Consider the following 12,736-nt stretch of genomic DNA (forward strand, 5'->3'; position numbering starts at 1 on the left):
ATATTTGCACAATTTGGAGAGTAATAATTCTCATGGTTTTTATGTCACCTTGGAGTTTAAGGGTTTATGTACTTTTCAGCTTTGCTGTTATTAGCCTTTTTTTTTTTTTTTTTTTTTATCTTCCTACACCGTAGGTCTTTGTATTTTGGTATTAGATTTTACAGTTCATTCCTTACCTTTGTTTTTCTTACTGTTTTCATATGGTTATTTTGCTCTAGTTAATTAGCTGATGTGCTTGGTTATTTACTTTGTTTATCTCTTTATTTATTCACTTATTTATTGGCACTTATTTCCATACAGGATGCTGTATATTTGTGACTCTAGACTTGATTTTGGTTTTTATTTTGTGTCCCATTTACATGTTCTTTTCTCAGTTTAATTGGCTATATTGAAATAATATTAAACATTCTGGCCACCATTCTCCCTAGAATTTTATGTCATGCTGTTCCTGGGAAGGGCTAGACATATTTTGGATATCATCTTTGTTAGTTCTCCTAGCCTCCTCCTCTTTTTTTTTTTCTTTTAAGATTTTTATTTATTGATTTTTATAGAGAGAGAGGAGGGGGGTGTAGAGTGAGAAGTGTCAGTTTGTAGTTGCTTCACTTTAGTTGTTCGTTGATTGCTTGTTGTATAGCCCATGGTTTTGAACTAGGGACCTCAGCATTCCAGGTCGACACTTCTGCGTCACCACAGGCCAGGCTCTCCTGGCATTCTTAGAAATAAAATTATTGCTTTAACACAAAATTAGCCATTTTAAAATGAACAATTCAGAAACATTTAGTACATTCACAATGTTGTATAACTGCCATCTCTGTCTAGTTCCAAAATATTTCTATCACTCTGAAGTAAAACTTCTTACCAATTAAGCCATTTTTTTTTCATTTCTCCTTTCCAGCAGCCCTTGGAAACCAGCAATCTGCATTCTGTTTTTATAGATTTATTTATTCTGGATATTTTGTATTATGGAATCATTCACTATACATATAACCTTTTGTGTATGTATATAATACAATTTGTTTATCCATTTAACTGTTGAACATTTAGATTGTTTCTACCTTTTGGGTCTTGTCAATAGTGCTACTGTAAACATGTATGTACATGTACCTGTTTTCAGTTGTTTTAGAGTAGGTATGATTTGAACCCAGTTGTTGGCTGGGTTTAGATTGGGATTGAGAATCTCTTTCCTGTATGTTTAATTTTTTGAGGAACTGTGTTCTCCTAACATACTGGTTTTATTATTTGCATTTTACTGATGTAATTGAGGCACAACATCTGCATCATTTTAACTTCCTATCATCTTTAGAGCAAGTCAGTGATGGAACTGGTAATTTAAGACTTCATCATGTTCTTTGTCTAAGGTGACCCATTTAAAGCCATGTTGCATTTACATGAAGCTGTTTGGAATGGGCTTCCTATATTTTATAATCTCCTTAAGAGATATTGTTCAGGTGGTGTTAAGCAGATGTTCTCTTTCCATAGAGGATAAGACAAGAGGAAATATGCTTTAATTGCAACAGAAGGGATATAGATTACAAATTAGAAAGAATTTCCTGACTGCAAGTTACTGGAATGTTACCAAGAGAATTTGTGAAATATCATCCCCAAAGACTTAAGTTACTATCTTTCTAGGATGATTTAGGTTTGGGCTTGTTGAGAAATGAGGGAGGTAATAAAGATGATTTGCTGACGTCCCAAGTAACCTCAGAATATAGGTGTTTGATAGTTAATCAGAACAGTATTTCTGGCATTTTTTAAAAATTTTTTTTTACAGAGACAGAGGGTGGGGGGGGACACAGACAGACAGGAACAGAGAGAGATGAGAAGCATCAATCATCAGTTTTTCATTGTGACACCTTGGTTGTTCATTGATTGCTTTCTCATATGTGCTTTGGCCGTGGGCCTTCAGCAGACCGAGTAACCACTTGCTCGAGCCAGTGACCTTGGGTCCAAGCTGGTGAGCTTTTGCTCAAACCAGATGAGCCTGTGCTCAAACTGGCGACCTCAGGGTCTCAAACCTGGGTCCTCGGCATCCCAGTCCGACGCTCTATCCACTGTGCCACCACCTGGTCAGGCTATTTCTGGCATTTCAATGAGTATATTTTCATTTTTTTATGAATAAATTATCAATAGAGAGTAGGTGAATTGCTCAGAGTCTCCTGATAAAATAGAAGGTTAACATTCTGACTCATACTGAGGGATATATTCTTTATTATATGTGTTCTTCATGGCTGTATATTTTTAATTTTTCATTTAAAACGTTGTTTTATAGGATATATTTTTTGTTATGATTTTTTTCATCAACCATGGGGATCAAAGCCAACATCTCTAGCTTATATATAGAGTACATGATTTGAGAGTTGTTGGCTGGGCTTAGATTCAGACTGAGAATCTCTTTTCCTCTAAAAGTTAATTTGGGACCTGTGGTGGCGCAGTGGGATAAAGCGTCGACCTGGAACACTGAGGTCGCCGGTTCGAAACCCTGGGCTTGCCTGGTCAAGGCACATATGGGAGTTGGTGCTTCCTGCTCCTCCCCCTTCTCTCTCTCACTCCTCTCTTTCTAAAAAATCAATAAGTAAAAGTTAATTTGGTCTCCTGTTATACGTGTAGAAATGCGAACATATTATCAATAATAGACAAAGGTAATAGATTCTTAATGACTAGTTTAGGAAGTGCCAGGTTAAAGTTTCTTGATGAAGGTACATATGACATAAACATATTTTTGTTTTGTAGTGCCTGGAGAAATAGAAGCCCAGAAGATAGGCAAATGAACATTAGCTTCTGGTGCAGAACATGAACATAAAAATACTCATTAAATGCAATATTAAGTTCCCGGTTTAAATGCTTCACTTAGGAAGTACCATTGTTGAGATGCTCAGAGCAGCATTAACTCATTCAACCTGACACTTAGGGGTCTACATTAGAGTATCTCATAACAGATCTCTTGTGTCTTATCAAAATCATATTAGGAGATCCATGTGTTATTGACTGGGAATCTAAGCTGGGTGGGTTTATTACCACTGGTGCCTTATTTAATGAAGGATTTATTAGGTTTGTTTATTTCATTTAAGCTGTGGGAGCATTTACTTGTTCACTTTCCTGCTGCTGACATTATCATCAGATATGTATATGTGTTGAGCTTTCTTGGCTTGGCAACCACTGTTACTTTGCAGAATAAAAGAGAAACTTTTCTTGCCAAAGGTTATATAAATGGTGAGTGGCAAAGCTAAGGTGCAAAAGGCAGTTTTCTGTTTTAAGCTAGTGTTTTTCAAATTGTGTTCTTTGGAGATGCTGAGGGGTAGCTGTGAGAGTAAAGAAGAGCTTTGGTCTTACCACACTGCTTAAACCAGAGCAGTTCACCTTTAATCTGTTTAATATTTTAATGTTTTCACATATTTTATTTGGAAAAAGGATTTTGCTTCTTTAAAAAATTATTTTTTAATTATTAATTTTAGAGAGAAAGGGGGAGAGAGAGAGAGACAGGGAGACAGCAACATAGATACGTTCTTGTATGTACCCTGAATGGGATCAGACCGGCAATTTCTGTGCTTTGGGACAACACTCTGGCCAATGGAGCCATCCAGCCAGACTGGTGGGGAGTGGAGGGTGTTACTTCTTTTTATTTATTCTTTCTTTTTTTTTTTTTTTTTTTAGAGAAAGAGAAGGAAGCGTCGACTCCCATACATGCCTTGACCAGGTAAGCCCAGGGTTTTGTTTTGTTTTTTTTTCTGTATTTATTTTTTATTTTTTTCAGGGACAGAGAGAGAGTCAGAGAGAGGGATAGATAGGGACAGACAGGAACGGAGAGAGATGAGAAGCATCAATTATCAGTTTTTCATTGCGGCACCTTAGTTGTTCATTGGTTGCTTTCTCATATGTGCCTTGACCGTGGGCCTTCAGCAGACCGAGTAACCCCTTGCTTGAGCCAGCGACCTTGGGTCCAAGCTGGTGAGCTTTTTGCTCAAACCAGATGAATCTGCGCTCAAGCTGGCGACTTCTGGGTCTCGAACCTGGGTCCTCCGCATCCCAGTCTGACGCTCTATCCACTGCGCCACCGCCTGCTCAGGCAAGCCCAGGGTTTTGAACCGGCGACCTCAGCATACAGATTGATGCCTTTATCCATTCTGCCACCACAGGTCAGGCTGGGGTTGCTTCTTTAAGAAAAAAAGAAGGAAAGAAAATCTAGAAGACCACTGAGGAATCATGAAGAGAAATTAGTTAAAACAACTTGAAGATTGAAAAGATGGCTAAATTATCTAACTGCCAGTCAGGAGGTTGGGTCAGAGTTTGAAGAGGCTTGATGTCACAGCCATATATGCAGTGCAGTGCTCTATTCTTAGGGAATGTAGGATAGTGGGGAAAGAGCATGGACTCTAGAGTTGGATTTCTAGCCCTGCACCTGGATAGCCATGCAATTTGGAGGTACTTCTTTAAACCTGGTGTGCACAAATACACAATGGCATAACACCTGCCTTTGAAGAGTGGTAAGAATCAGCCTGACCAGGTGGTCGCACAGTGGGTAGAGTGTTGGACTGGGATGCAGAGGACCCAGGTTTGAAACCCCAAGGTCACCGGCTTGAGTGTGGGCTCATTCAGCTTGAGCATGGGCTCGCTAGCTTGAGTGCGGGGTCACTGGCTTGCGTGTGGGATCATAGACACGACTCCATTGTCGCTGGCTTGAGCCCAAAGGTCACTGGTTTGAGCAAGGGGTGACTCGCTCCACTGTAGCCCCTGCCATCAAGGCACATATGAGAAAGCAATCAATGACCAAGCAATTAACGAACAACTAAGATGCTGCAACGTAGAATTGATGCTTCTCATCTCTTTCTCTTCCTGTCTGTCTGTTCTATCTGCCCCTCTCTCTGATTCTTGGTTTCTGTCAAAAAAGAGTGATAAGGATAAGAAATAGCATATAAAGTGCCTGGCTCATAGTAGATACCCCCAAATATTATCTATTACTAAGATGATGATGTTGATGGTAATTTTTTAGTATGTTGACATTTTCCTCCCTAAACAGGAGAGATTCTAGAATAGCTCCCTCCCAAGTGCCTGAAGAGCTTCTGCCATATCAAGGATAGGCGGTCTTCATCTCTCTCTGTTCTCATGATGGGTGCTTAGCATGGTTGTTCTTGATAAAGTTGCTCTTCAAACTGCAATTTAAAGTTGATCTTTAAATTGTGCATGATTATTTATTCATGGATGCATCTATCTTTGCTGAAATGAGAAAACTTGAATTTATTAAGTTCATTTTCATTGGACTTGTGGAAAGGAACCGCAGTGAGTTGAGATACCTGGGTTTTTGTCTCAGATCTGTGCTTGGTGGTCTTGCAACAGTAGATAGGGGAATTTAACTTTTAAGATCTTATGTTCAAAATGATGTCTAAGTTACTTTTCATTCTGTACATCCATGATTTTGACCAAAGAGGTTAAACATACGTTATTTTCATTGCCAAAATTTCAAAACATCATAGTATTTTTTTTGTTTTTGTTATTCTGAAGTTTTATAATAGTTTAAGCAAAAACTGACAACAGTTGCTGGGGAAAAGTTGTAAAATAAATTTGTAAAATCTTAAATTCTTCTCACAATATTATTTTTGGAGAAGGAGTCTTAGGCTGTTTTGAGCTGGCAAGATTCTGTTCATACTTACTGAGCATGTGCAGGGCAGTGTTTGTATAAAAGGACATTGTAGACCTTTTGCCCAGGAATCAAGAATGGAAATATATAACTTTTAGAATATCAGAATAGAATTAAAACTAAGAACAGTTTTAAGGTTGCTAATTTGAGGATTATCATTTGCTTTTCGGAGGATTGTTAGATTCTTTTTTTTTTTTTTTTTACAGAGTCAGAGAGAGGGATAGGGAGGGACAGACAGACAGGAACAGAGAGAGATGAGAAGCATCAATCATCAGTTTTTTGTTGTGGCACCTTAGTTGTTCATTGATTGCTTTCTCATATGTGCCTTGACCGTGGGGCTACAGCAGACCTAGTAACCCCTTGCTCAAGCCAGTGACCTTGGGTCCAAGCTGGTGAGCTTTTTGCTCAAACCAGATGAGTCCGTGCTCAAGCTGGCGACCTTGGAGTCTCAAACCTGGGTCCTCTGTATCCCAGTCCGACGCTCTGTTCACTGCGCCACTGCCTGATCAGGTGATAATTGGATTCTTTAAACCTGTAGTACTTTGTATTTCCTTGTTGAGGATGACACTTGCCACGTCAGTGTGGTAGTCAGTAATATATACCTAAGACCGAAAGTGCTCTGAGGTTGAAGACCTCTTCTGTTCTCTCTCTCTCTCTTTTTTAAATTTTGTTTGTTTTTTTCCATCTTTTTGTCCCTGTCACCTACAATAGGGCTTAACACAGAGTATAGTCCCCAAAAGTATGCTGAATGGAAAAAAAATATATCAAAGTCAGCAGATATATTTAGAAAATGGCTTCTATCTAAATACTGTATACTTGTTAAATTTATTGAATCTCTTGTTTTGGCATGCAGTAATGTAGAAAAACCTGATAATGTGGAAAAACCACTTTTATAGTGTTGAACTTCGACTTTACCACTTACTGGCTGTTTGATCATGGGCAAGTAGTTCCACATTGGGCCAGGTTTCTTTGTGAAATGGGAGTAGGGTAGGAGGGAGCTTTAGAGACAGAGTATATAAAACATTAGCACTTAATAGTAGTACTAGCTATTATTACAAATGGATGTCTTAAAAATCATCAATACATTTTGTACTTCTGCTTGAGGGAGGAATATATTTTCACAGAAGTTTGTTTGCTATGGCTAGAGTATTTGGGAACATTATCCCCTCTTGCAATTTTCTGCTGAAAAGAAATCATTTAGCATTTCTTCCTCTGTGGGCCTAGGATAGTTCCATGGAGGAGTCATAGAGGGGGATGGGATTCTAGAATAGCTGCTGTGAATACCGTCTTTCTTTCTTTCTTTTTTTATTTTTTACAATTTTATTTATTGATTTTAGAGGAGAGAGAACATGAAGGATGAGGGAAGGAGTGGGAAGCACCACCTCAAAGTAGTTGCTTCTCTTATATGCTCTAACTGGGCAAGCCTGGAGTTTCAAACCTGTGACCTCAGCATTCCACTGCGCCACCACAGGTTAGGCTGAAGATGTGTGTGTGTGTGTGTGTTTAGCAAGAGGAAGAGAGAGACAGACAGAGAGAGACAGAGAAAGAGAGAGAGGGACAGGCAGGGACAGAGAAGACAGGAAGGAAGAGAGATGAGAAGGATCAATTCGTAGTTGCGGTGTTTTAGCTGTTCATTGATTGCTTTCTCATTTGTGCCTTGACTGGAGGCTCCAACCAAGCCAGTGACCCCTTGTTCAAGCCAGCGACCTTGGGCTCTAGCCAGCGACTTTGGGCTTCAAGCCAACAACCCTTGGGTGCAAACCAGTGACTATGGGTCATGTCTATGATCACACGCTCAAGCTGGCGACTCTGCACTCAAGCCACATGAGCCCTCGCTGAAGTTGGCTACCTTGTGGTTTTGAACCTGGGTCCTCAGTGTCCCAGGCTGATGCTCTATTCACTGCACCACCACCTACTCAGGCAAGACTGGGGTGTTTTTTTGTTAGTTTTTTGTGTTTTTTTTTTTTTCTTGTGACAGAGACAGAGGGAGAGAGGGACAGGCAGACAGGAACAGAGAGAGATGAGAAGCATCAATGCCTTGTTGTGGCACCTTAGTTGTTCGTTGATTGCTTTCTCGTATGTGCCTTGAAGAGGGGGGTTGGGGGACTACAGCAGACTGAGTGACGCCTTACTCAGACCAGCGACCTTGGGCTCAAGCTGATGACAATCCAGATGAGTCCATGCTCAAGCTGGGGACCTCGGGGTTTTGAACCTGGGTCCTCTGCGTCCCAGTCTGACGCTCTGTCCACTGCACCACCGCTTGGTCAGGCAAGACTGGGGTTTTTGCAGATCTTTTTAAAATGTTACTTCTGTGCTGCTAACTCAGCTACTATATGTTATTAGCTTGGTAGACATTTGTCAGGTTTGCCGCAGTTGGAAAATATTCTATGCCTTTCATCCTGCTTGGTGCTTAAAGATTTATTTTTATTTTTAGCTTTCTATGCTATAGTGATAATAAGTAAAGGTAATACATAGTATATATGATCCCATTTTGATACAAGAAACAGAAACTGTATTACTTGTATGCATGTTTGTATGAGCAGTGAGTTTGTGTGCTTATCTCAAGGGGGTGAAAATAAGACGGGTTTGGAGGGAGGTAGACCACAGACCATTGTTTACTTGTTATAAGGAGCATGTGTTACCTATTTTTCCAAAACTTAAAGTTTTGACTTTATAATAATTGTAGATTTACATGCAGTTGGCAAGAATAGCGAGTGTGAGAGAGAGATCCTGTGTGCCCTTTATGCAGTTTCCCCCAATGGTAACATTTTTTTAAAGATTTTATTTTTAAATTGATTTTAGAGAGAGAGAGAGAGAAAGGCAGTGGGTGTGTGGGGGGGGAGTGGGAAGCATCAACTCATAGGTGCTTCTCATATGTGCTTTGACCCGGCAAGCCTGGAGTTTCAAACTGTTGACTTTAGCATTCCAGGTCCATGCTCTATCCACTGCGCCACCACAGGTCAGGCTGAAGGGTAACATTTTACAAATCTACACTTTACTGTTATAATTAGAGTATTGCCACTGACAGTCAAGATACAAGTCAAGGTAAGGAACATCACAGACTACTCTGCTGGTGCCCTTATATAGCTACCCCCACACCCAAATTATTGTGATCTTCCAGTGCAGTGGATGAAGGTACAATAAAGCTTTGTGCAGAGAATCAAGGGAAATTATCCACTGGGGAAGGTGGCCTATTTCCTCCTACCCAGCCCTATCTGTAATCTCTGGCAATCACTAATCTGTCTCCCTTTGTTATTTCAAGAATGTTATGTAAATAGAATCATACACAGAATGTAACATTTTGAATTGGCCTTTCTCCTCAAAATTCCCTGGAAATTCATCCAAGTTGCACATATCAATAGTTCCTTTCTTTTTAATTGCTGAGTAGTATTTGGATGTACTACAACTTGTTTACTCATTTGATCATTAAAGAACATCTGAGGGCCCTGGCCAGTTAGCTCAGTGGATAAATCATTGGCCGGGTATGCAGAAGTCCCAGGTTTGATTCCGGTCAGGGCACACATGAGAAGCCACCATCTGCTTCTCTTCCCCTCCCTCTCTACCTTCTCTTTCTCTTCCCTTCTTGGAAGCCAGTGGCTCGATTGGTTCAGCCTCAGAAGTTGAGGATAGCTTTGTTGATTCAATCATTGGCCCCAGACGGGGGTTGCCAGGTGGATCCTGGTCAGGGTGCATGTGGGAGTCTGTCTCTCCTCCTTTCACTTAAAAAAAAAGGACATCTGAGTTTTTCCCAGTTCTTTGCTATTATAGTAGTACACACATTTTCGTGTGAATGTAATTATTTTTATTCCTCTGGGCTAAATGCCTGAGTGCAATTACTGGATCATATGGTATTTATTACTTTTTTTTAATTAAAAAATTAAAGGTAAAATAACTAATTATATGGTTCCTTTTCAAAGTGCTCAAACCCTTCATTCTTGGTGCACATAACTCATCTACCTTGATTTCTGCTGCTTTGCTCTAGCATCAAAGCAATAATAGTAACACTGTAGTTTCCATGTCTTTTTCATCTGATGATCTGTGTATATATTACACATACTAATTAATATTTAAAACACTGGGAGGCAGATAATGGTTAGCTCTGGTGAAGTTAACTCCTTTACAGTTAGGTGGGTTGGCGTATGAACATCATGGAATTTGCCTGAGAGGTTATAGCATGAAACATTGTGTTCTGACTCAAATTCATTTAGATTTATTCATTCTCTGTGTGTCTCCTCAATCAGCTCTTTATAATTATGACCTGGGTGTGAGGATATGAAAAAGTTTTTTTTCTCTATCTGAGGTTTAATGCCTGTTTTATAGAAGCACTGTGTGTAGTGGTTATAGTGTGCACTTTGGCAACTGGTTTCATTTTTTATTTTTATATTTTTACTTATTGATTTTAGTGAGAGAGGAAGAGAGAGAGATAGACAGGAACATTGGTCTGCTCCTGTATATACCCCAAGCAGGTATTGAACCTGCAACCTCTGTGTTTCGGAACGAGCTCTCGTCCAGGCCTGATTTCATTTTGCAACTTTCTACCATGTGGACAAATTATTTAACCTCTCTAAGCCTCAGTTTTGTGATTAATGAAATGGGGATAATAATATACCTATCTTCATACGTCATTTTGAGGAATAAATGAGGCAGTGTGTGGAAAAGTGCTTAGCACTGTGAGTAGTATATGTTCAATGAGTGTTAGAAGTATTGCTTGAAAAATGTGTTATAATCTACCACTTTATCAGTTGGTTAATAATTGGATAAATATTGGGATTTTTTCATCATGTACTTATAGAACTTTAAGATTGCTGTTATTTTTCGAGTAAGGATACATCCTTTGAATGCTATTTCAAATTTAGTTCATTTACTTATTATTTATTGGAGTGACATTGGTTAATAGGATCAAATAGGTTTCCATAGAATCCATAACACACAGTTGTGGATATTAGAGTCTAATTTTATTTTTTTATTATTATTTTTTTTAGAGAGACAAAGGGGAGAGAGCAAGAGAGAGAGAGAGAAGAGGGAGGAGCAGGAAGCATCAACTCCCATATGTGCTTTGACCAGACAAGCCCAGGGTTTTGAACTGCCGACCTCAGTGTTCCAGGTCATCACTTTATCCACTGCGCCACCACAGGTCAGGCCTAATTTTATTTTTTTAGATTGATTTTAGAGAGAGAGGTTGGGAGAAAGAGAGAGAAACATTGATTTTTTGTTCCACTTATTCTTGTGTGTTCTTTTAAAAAAATTTTTCTTTAGAGACAGGAAGGGAGAGAGATGAGAGGCATCAACTCGTAGTTGTGTCACTTTAGTTATAGTTGTTCATTGATTGCTTCTCTTACATGCCTTGCAGGGAGGCGGGGCTCAACCTGAGCCAGTGACCCTTTGCTTAAGGCAGCGACCTTGGGATCAGGTTAATGATCCCATGCTCAAGCCAGCAACCCTGTGCTCAAGCTGATGAGTTTGTGCTTAAGCAGGATGAGCCCATGTTCAAGCTGGTGACCTCAAGGTTTCAAACCTAGGACTTCAACATCCCAAGTTGATGCTCTGTCCACTGTGTCACCACCAGTCAGGCTTGTATGTTGATTCTTGTATATCCTTGATCAGGGATCCAACCTGCAACCTAGTCATTTTGGGACAACAGTCTAACTATCTGAACTAACCAGCGAGGGTTAGGATCATACAGGTTTCAAGTATACATTTCTGTGATATATGATCTGTATATTTTTTTTTTCTTTATTTTTTACAGAGACAGAGTCAGAGAGAGGGATAAATAGGGACAGTCAGGAATGGAGAGAGATGAGAAGCATCAATCATCAGTTTTTCGTTGTGACACCTTAGTTGTTCATTGGTTGCTTTCTCATATGTGCCTTGACCGAGGGCCTTCAGCATACCGAGTAACCCCTTGCTCGAGCCAGTGACCTTGGGTCCAGGCTAGTGAGCTTTTGCTCAAACCAGATGAGCCCGCGCTCAAGCTGGCGACTTCGAGGTCTCGAACCTGGGTCCTCCGATCCCAGTCTGAAGCTCTATCCACTGTGCCACCACCTGGTCAGGCAGAAAGTGATTATAAATGATTAATTGCCTTTCTTTAATCTGTTCCCCTCAAAAATATTATTTTCCATATTTTTTTCCTAGCATTTATCAGTACTTGAAAATATCATCAATTTTTAATTACATAAGTAATCACTTAGACTTTTTGAGAGCGGAAATGTTCTTGTTCACTCTGGTGTTCTCCATACCTAAAATAGTGATGAATACATAGTAGATGTTCAGTAAACACTCAGCTATCTATCATTGTTTTTGCTTTCTTTCCTTCCCCGTGTTTGTTATTTGGAAAGTTGAGGAAATGGAATCCAGCCTCTAGTCAGATCTTAAAGTGACTAGGATCTAAAATTCAGTGTCTTATTTTGATTGGCTGAGGAATGTGATTGGTGTGGTGGAGGGGCATCTGGACTTTTACTATAAGCGCTGTGCCCTTAATAGTTTGACTTCTTTTCCTGAAGCCTTCAGGGAAATTTTTCCTTTCCCTATTCTAGTCAGCCAAGAACCTGACCTGGGCTGACTCTAACATTGGAGAACACTGAACCCAGTATCTGCTGAGCCAAGGACTGGGTGTCAGGCTCTGATAGTATCTGAAGGAAAAGCCTGAATTCAAATCCTGCTTTGGCCATTGACTCATTTTACCAACCTAGATGAATTTCTTAGCTTCTTTCAGGTTTTATTTTTATTTGCCTGGTGGGTAATCTCATCTGTCCTGGAGCTTGTGAGAGTTCCTTGGTTAATGTTCTAAAGCTTTTTACAATACTGTTGCTGTGACTCCTGGGGTTTCCAAAAAGTGTGGGTGCAGTGTGGTCCTCTTGGGAGGAAAGTTGGACTCTTTTCTCCCAAGACTGTAGACAACAGAAAGATGTGATCTTTTGTGATTTGGCTCTATCTACTTCAGCCTCCTAATACTGTTGGTGAATGAAAGGTATGTTGTTGCAAAAGTCTTTAGGCCTGTTTGCTTGAGGCAGCCAAGGTCAGTTCCCATTTCTGGGGTTAATCTGTTTTTCCCTCTGAAATTTCTTTCATCCAGAGATACCCTTTTTTTTTTCAAATAAAATCTTT

The 12,736-nt window shown here is 39.8% G+C and overlaps 1 protein-coding gene across 18 annotated transcripts in view; it reads left to right on the forward strand.

The window, feature by feature from the left end:
- The window catches only part of AMBRA1 (autophagy and beclin 1 regulator 1), a 229,519-nt gene that overhangs the window by 17,789 nt on the left and 198,994 nt on the right, over positions 1-12,736 (forward strand). For 11 of the 18 annotated variants that reach the window (XM_066362213.1, XM_066362203.1, XM_066362331.1 and 8 more), the window contains exon 2: positions 3,652-3,694. The exons of 2 other annotated variants lie outside the window; for them this stretch is intronic. The gene's annotated coding sequence lies outside the window, so the exon portion shown is untranslated. Of the gene's footprint in view, positions 1-3,651; positions 3,695-10,614; positions 10,767-12,736 lie in introns of all 18 variants that reach the window. 5 more of the 18 variants (XM_066362220.1, XM_066362229.1, XM_066362264.1 and 2 more) reach the window with 2 other exon arrangements.

This window comes from Saccopteryx leptura, chromosome 1 (assembly GCF_036850995.1).
Source record: "Saccopteryx leptura isolate mSacLep1 chromosome 1, mSacLep1_pri_phased_curated, whole genome shotgun sequence".
NCBI classification, from domain to species: domain Eukaryota; kingdom Metazoa; phylum Chordata; class Mammalia; order Chiroptera; family Emballonuridae; genus Saccopteryx; species Saccopteryx leptura.